The sequence below is a fragment of the Euprymna scolopes genome, chromosome 6 (genome assembly GCF_053919585.1).
Source record: "Euprymna scolopes isolate OS-2025 chromosome 6, ASM5391958v1, whole genome shotgun sequence".
Classification (NCBI taxonomy): domain Eukaryota; kingdom Metazoa; phylum Mollusca; class Cephalopoda; order Sepiida; family Sepiolidae; genus Euprymna; species Euprymna scolopes.
In genome coordinates, this window is record NC_136487.1 from 6,071,286 (window position 1) to 6,078,843 (window position 7,558).

At 39.4% G+C, this 7,558-nt stretch overlaps 1 pseudogene; it reads left to right on the plus strand.

Moving 5' to 3' along the window:
- Window positions 1–6,489: 6,489 nt before the first annotated feature.
- Window positions 6,490–6,606, plus strand: LOC145278615 (5S ribosomal RNA; annotated as a pseudogene).
- Window positions 6,607–7,558: the final 952 nt, after the last annotated feature.

A 7,558-nucleotide genomic window follows, 5' to 3' on the forward strand; every position in this document is an offset into this window, starting at 1 on the left:
CGCCGTTCTTCCGTCGGCGCTTGTAAAAAAAGGCATGCTCTTAGTTCCGCACCCGTATAGAGGCAGTGATTGAGGCTGAAGGCGGCTACATTGAGCAGATGTCAGCTCTACTACACAATCAGTTTTTTCAATAAAAGTTTTAAAATAAAGCTGCAGTTTTGTTTTCTTTAGGGCGACAATTCTACTTTTCCAATATATATATATATATATATATATATATATATATATATATATATATATATGCATAAATCATCGTATAACGATTAGATCGTTGTGATTGATGTTAAAAACATTTAAAAATAAAATGTTTAAATTTAACGTTATTTCTCGCAGTTAATGGTAGCCGATTGGATAACTGGAAATGTTAATCGAGCCAGAGATGGCTCATGTTGCTGGGTTCGAATCTATCGATTGGTGTTAATCGTGACACCCTGCCCTGAAGATTCCCGAAAGGATGAAACACTAGTGTCTAGGTATTTAATTATTATAGTAAAAAATAATTATATATATATATATATATATATATATATATATATATATATATATATATATATATATATATACAAGGTGACAAAAAAAACAAAGGATAAATGGAGGCCATCTCGAACATATGCTGCAGAACGGAGAAAAAAAGGCCAAAGACCCTAGTGTTTTGATGTGATCTTTTGAATATAATAAACTAGTTATGACCAAATTTTCATTTCATTCGAACAAACCATTAAAAACGGGACCTAATTAGAGTTGGGGCCCGTTATTTGGGGGGGGCAGACATCTGCAATTAATTGATTTAAATTAGAAACAATTAATGTGTCGAAATATCGACTGGAAAAGACCGAATTTTAAGTCAGAATTTACACGATTTCGTCACTTCCGTTATATAAAAGTTCTTATCTCACAACCATCAATCCCTCCTCCATTAAACTAACGATTACGATTTAATGCCAAGGTATAGAACTTTTTGCATACAATAGATTGAATATATATTTCCAGATTTAACTCGTTGCTGGGGAGTGATTTGTGTGTTTATACCCTAGCAAACATTCTTGCTATTTAAATTATCACATAGTATATTCGTTTGGATTCGATTGTACGTGTAAATACGCAGAAATAAATACGAATCAATAACAAGATGGATGAATACGGAACCCCACGTGAAAGCGAAACGTAGCGATTAAGAATGACTTGTTAAAGCATAAATTTTCCGAGAAGAAATGAAAATAAGAATAGAATAAAAAAAAAGGTCGCCGAATATTTCAGTATGTTTACGATTCTTTGAGAGATCGTTATTGAAATCAGATGGACAACAAGATAATGAGCAACGATATTTTGAAGTCACAAACACTTGTCAGCCATTTTGAATTTTACAAAAATATAAACGACCATTTGATTTGCGCGTTTAGTGATGAAAATATTATTTCAAATTTGGATGTGAAATATCAACGAAATGTTCTTTTTTAACTTGTAGATCACGACTTATTAAGGCTCGATACAATTCGAGGATAAGGATTAAAACAATCATCAGTTGGACGATGATCGCCACCACGAGAAAATCGGAAACAAGGGTTGCAATGAATAGAATATTACTTCAAATGAATTGATTATCTAAAAGTATTTATTTACATTAAACTTTAAGGCGACTATGTTGTGATGGGTTAGCAAACACTCGTAATATCTTACTCAACTGATGGGCTACTCTTGGAAAAAAATTATTTGTGGAATTTGTTTGGTTTTTGTTACGGAGAGAAAAGCAAAAAGGAATGTTCTGTCTACATTTCTTCTTTTTGTGAATGTCTTAGAGAAGGTGGCGAGTCGAGTACCAACCATGAACATAACGGTAGAGCAACTATAATCCAACGAAAATCCTAACGGGTTTTCATCGGTATAATAGTTTGAATCCAGGTGTATCTGGAATCATAGAACAGCCAGACAAAGTTCAACAGCAATACTGGTCACCCAAATGGCTCACATATTACAATAGTTTAGCCATGATCGGTCCGCACGAGAATATGGGTGGTTTATTAGCTTCTGGTTCCTCTCCTCTTCGTATGAATAGTCCAGAAGATGAAGAAATCGATACTCTCAAATCAAAGGAAGTGGCACACGCCCAGGTTGTGATTTAGATTAGATCCGCGAGCCACACCCACGGACTTGATGCTGGGTTCCTGCAATGTAAAGCACACTAACTCCGAAAGCAAAACAAAAAAAGTCAACGATCACCTCCTCTGGTCGGTTTTTATACAAGGATTGTATTGTCAGGAACTAGATAATTTAAAAGTTCTAAAAGAAAACTGTACAATATACAATGCCGTTGCAACAGAAGATGATTAGATATATATTTGACAGGGCCAAGTCATTAGTCCGTTAAACAAATATCCCGTTCGTATACCGTGATTAAACACGCGTCAATATTCAGTTATAAAAACAACTTTGTTTTTTACTAGCGGCAAGTCTCGTTGAATTATCAGCAGCATGGCAGCTCGTCATTTCCTCTCTGCTAAGGAGATACACTTTCTTCTGTCCCCTTTTTAGATACACTTTCTTCTGTCCCCTTTTTAGATACACTTTCTTCTGTCCCCTTTTTAGATACACTTTCTTCTGTCCCCTTTTTAGATACACTTTCTTTCTCCTTTCTTTCGGGGGTTTGCAGTCAGCTACAGTTACGGGGGCGCGGGTGGCTTAGAGGAGCTTAGCGAGATTTGAGTTCTTTTCACATAGTAGTTGACGTACTCCAGCCCGCGGGGTCCTTTTATCAACCTGCGGTGAGGGAGCTTATTCCCGACTCGCACTCTCGACTCTTTCTGTTACTTTTACTTGCCTGTCTCTTACTGTCCTAATTTTCTCGTGCACGTCATTTTATAGATCGATAACTGGTAAGGTCGGAAGCTCTCGGGCGTACACTACAGCCAATAAGAGATCGCCCCGTCACGCTTATGCTCGATCCTATTAGTCCATTGCCAATTTTACGTAAGCATCTCCCGTAGGTAATTTTCCATCGAGAAATTTCTCATGCCAGCGGTTCTGCAAATGGTGACCTTGGAGTAACCGTCATCTAAAGCTCAAACCCAGACAATATTCCAATCGTATTCCCCAGTATGTCATTGATTCATTTGCAAAACAGTATTAGTATTAAATTGTTATTATCAACTCACATCTATTCAGCACCTTGGTTTTAGTTGAGTCATCAACCAGCAAAGTGGATTCAGCAAGGCAATCGGGAATTGCCCGGTTACTTCACATAATAAAAGCTTTAACTCATCTCTATTATATCAATTAGTACCGTTCAATCCATTCTCACAAAGGTTTAGTTTCACAACATATTAAAATTGTAAAAGTATAAATCAACTCTTCTATACTTGTTTCTAAAATTCTTTCATATCACTCGTTCCTTCTTTCATCCTTCTTTCTTTTATGTCTTTTTCCTTCCTTTTTAACTCTGCTATATCGAACGGAAATGTGCACTCAATCTCCAACCATTTTTCTTTCTTGTGATTCTTTGTTTTCCGATGAGGTTCGCAGAATTCGCCATGTCAGCGCACTCACTTTGCTTGTTATGAATGGGGTGGCCCTTCTATTCATCGATTCAGATTTAGAGGAGTAAAAATAACATCCTGATGTACGACTTGCCCAAAGTCCATAAGGAAAATGCTCCTATGGGACCTATTGTTTCAACGTTGGGTTCCACGCAACATGAATTGGGTACATTGTTAGCCGAGATTCTTACACCTGTTGTGAAGGTATATTCTAAATTCATCATTCCTGATTCTTTTCAGTTTGCAGAATTTATGCGTGATGCTGGGAATTTACGTTCCTATGACATATCCAGTTTGTTCACCAATGTGCCCTTCAATGAAAGTATCGGATTTTCGCCGATAATCTTTATCGTGGTTCCATAACTAAATCCTCATTTCCTGAACATATATTTCTTGAGCTCATAAGTTTAGCTACTAAGTCAGTTGAATTCAGTTTTGACGGGAACGTCTATCGTCAAGTTGATGGGGTAACAATTGCCCAACATTGGACAATATTTTTGTTGCATTTCGGAAGCAACTGTCTTTTGGTCAGTTTCTGAAACCGGTGTGCTATTTTCGCTATGCTGTATGTTCTTCTTGTACAGAAGCCGAGGGGTTGTTCCAAAAATTTAACTGGTGCAGTTAAATGAGCTGGTAAACAGCAAAAAAAAAAATAAACAAAACGTTCAGCTAGAATTCGTCACTCACAACTGTTTCTCTCAACTCCCAGCCTATGTTTTCCTCTCACCTCTGCCAATGGGCATTTTATCAACAAACTGACTCCATTCCATTTGCATGAGTGTGCAGTGGGCGGTGTGATCTCGTGCGATTCCAGGTACATGTATCATAAAAAACCTAGACACCTCAAAAGCATGTGGATCCGATCTCATCCCGGCTGTGCTATTAAAAAAATGCTTCGCTGCGGTTGCTTCAGTTCTCTCCAAACTTTACAACAAATGCCTTAACGAATCTTACTTTTCTGACTGCTGGAAAAACAGTTTTCAAGAATTCTGGCGAAAGAACTACCCCATTAAATTATCGCCCGATTAGCCTTCTTCCGCTTTTCGCCAAAATATTTGAGTCCTTAATTAATCAAGCTCTAGTTCATCACCGTACAGCTGTTAAACTCCTGACCGTCAAATATGGATTTAGGCAAGCCCGTTCCACAGAATACATCCTAACTGTAATCTCTGAACGTATATACCGTTCACTAGACAAAATAGGCGAGGGTAGAGCAGTAGCCCTCGATATGTCTAAGGCTTTTGACAGGGTACGGCACGATGTTCTTTTAAGGAAAATTAGATCATATGGTATCACTGGAAGAATACATAAGGTAATTAAATCCTTCTTAAGTAAGAGAAAAATCCAGGTTGTCCTCGACTGTCGTGCATCTAAACCATATGATATAAATGCAGGAGTACCTCAGGGGTCTATCTTTGGACCTTTATTATTCTTGATATTCATAAATGACCTCCCTGATAAAATTGTCTCTGAGATGGGTATACTTGCTCATGACACCACTCTCTATAACAGGCACGAGGGGAAAAATGAGCACATATCTCAGGACATGACAGAAACACTAGAGGATGACCTCAAATCTATAGTGGAATGGGGACAAAATGGATGATCACATTCAATGCTGTCAAGACTAAGCTTGTTTCCTTCAATAATTACAAGAAACCTTCTCTGCTACCAATAGAAATGGTCAAGAACACATTACCCGAAAGTACTTCCTTTAAACTCCTAGGCCTAACATTTACAAGGGAACATGAACTGGAATAGATATATTGAGAGCAATGCCAACGCTGCTGCGAAGAAGGTGGGCTCTCTCTTCCGTGTTATAAAGCTACTTACGTCTGAAAGTATCCTGTACCTCTATAAGGCCACCATTCGCCGTGTATAGAGTACTGTTGTCATATTTGGGCTGGTGCATCTGCTACTAGTCTCTCACTCCTGGACAGGGTTCAAAAGAGAGTCGTCAACCTGATAGGTCTTGAACTGTCATCTAGGCTTCAACCTCTGTCCCATCGATGAAATGTTGCATTCCTCGGCCTGTTCTACAAGTACTCTAATGGTGAATGCTCTGACGAAATACAAGCACTTGTACCCTCTCGACGTGAATACCCCCGACAAACCCGACAAGCAGCTAAATCCCACCCCTTTATAGTAGAGATCCCTAGGCGTAAGAAGGCCTTCTACTCCAATAGTTTCTTCCACAGGACTGCTAGACTTTTGAACTTCTTTCCGGGATTCTGCTTTCCCAACTGTACTGATATGCAGGCGTTCAAGTGTAATATGAACAGAGATCTTGCTATTCATCTCCCTTAATAATACCCCTGCACTTATGTCCCCGGTAGTAGTCCCCTACTTCAAAGTAGCACTGTGCCTTGTTTTAGGTGAAAATTGAATAAAACAGAAGTACTGCTGACAAATTGACGAAATGTACCTGAAGCTCCAACGTATGTGCCCGAGATTGGTCAATATGAAGGGACCAAAGCTCCTCCATGACAACGCTCACCCACATGTTGCTCAACTGACCCTGCAGAAGCTGAACGATTGGGCTACGAGACCCTGCCTCATCCGTTATATTCACCGGGCCTCTCGCCCACCGATTATCACTTTTTAATTATCTTGACAACTTTCTGTGCGAAAAATGCTTAAAATGCGAGATTATGTCAAATCGACCTTTAATGATCTAATCGCTTCCAGGACGCCGGATTTCTATGACAATGGGATAAATAAACTTGTTCCTATTTACAATGCCTCCCCACGGGACAGAGTCAGACACCAGGGTCATTTTTTAACGTGGAGAAAAGGAAAAAAAATAAAAATTGTCGCAGTCGTGAAGGATTTCTCCTCCACTGACAGAGAACAAGAAATTGAAGTGCAGCATCTGACGAACAGATACTACACTTTGATTACTCGTTGGCAAAAATGTGTCGATTCTAATGGTTTTTATTTCGATTAATAAAATTTATTATTATACGGCATAATCACGTTGACACACCGGTTCTCGTCAGATCACCGAAGTTAAGCAACGTTGAGCCTGGCTAGTACCAGATGGGTGACCATTTGGGAATTCTAGGCGCTGTATATGCTCTCCGCTTATCTCGGCATTGTTTCCAGTCGTCTTGTACCTCAACATGCCATTGGTATGCAACAATGTTGACTCAGGAGAGGCGTGGTTGGAGATTGCGCAACTCTTGCCACACAAATTTAACGCGTAGGCACCCTTACAGTGGGTATCCATAGTCTGTCAAGACTGAAGAAAGCCTTCTGAGAGAAATAAAATTTATTATGAAAGGAGAAGTAGAACGTCAAAAAACGACATTATTTTTGCATCAACCTAATATTACCTGCATCTCTACAGAAGTTTAAATGTAACATAAACCAACATCTCGCTCATCTCTTGTAAACATTATCCGAAATAGTAGCCCCTTACGTCCAAGTGACAATATGTCCCTTGCTTGGAGTGAAGTCACTTCACCTTTCTCCGCTCAGAATGTGCGTGTCTCGCCGTGTAAGGAAAACACGGAGAACAGAAAGGTATCTCTCTCTCTCTCTCTCTCTCTCTCTCTCTTACCCACTCACTCATTCACTCACACTCTATCTCTATCTATCTATCTTCGAGTTTTCTTTCCCAGCGGAGGACAAAGACACATTTCGAGCAAGGAATAGTTGGAATGATATATTTTATTATTATTTTTGTATTTTATATATACCTCTCTCTCTCTCTCTCTCTCTCTCTCTCTCTCTCTCTCTCTCTCTCTCTCATTCCTTCTTTTCAGTTTTTTTCCTTATCTTGATGCGTATTTGTACGCGTATGACTGCGCGTGTGTGTACTTTTTCGCTTCTGCTGTTGCCCTCCTTACTTTGATGTGTCTGCTGAAGGATCTGATAAAAATGACGTCACATCATTATTCCTGCCCTCCCCACACACACAAACACTTCGACTGTCCACCGTCGCCGTCGCTGTCGCTGTCTCCGCCATCGTTCCAGTGATAAAAATCTGAGTCAGACAAACCGGAACGTCGACGCTTGCGGAAAAC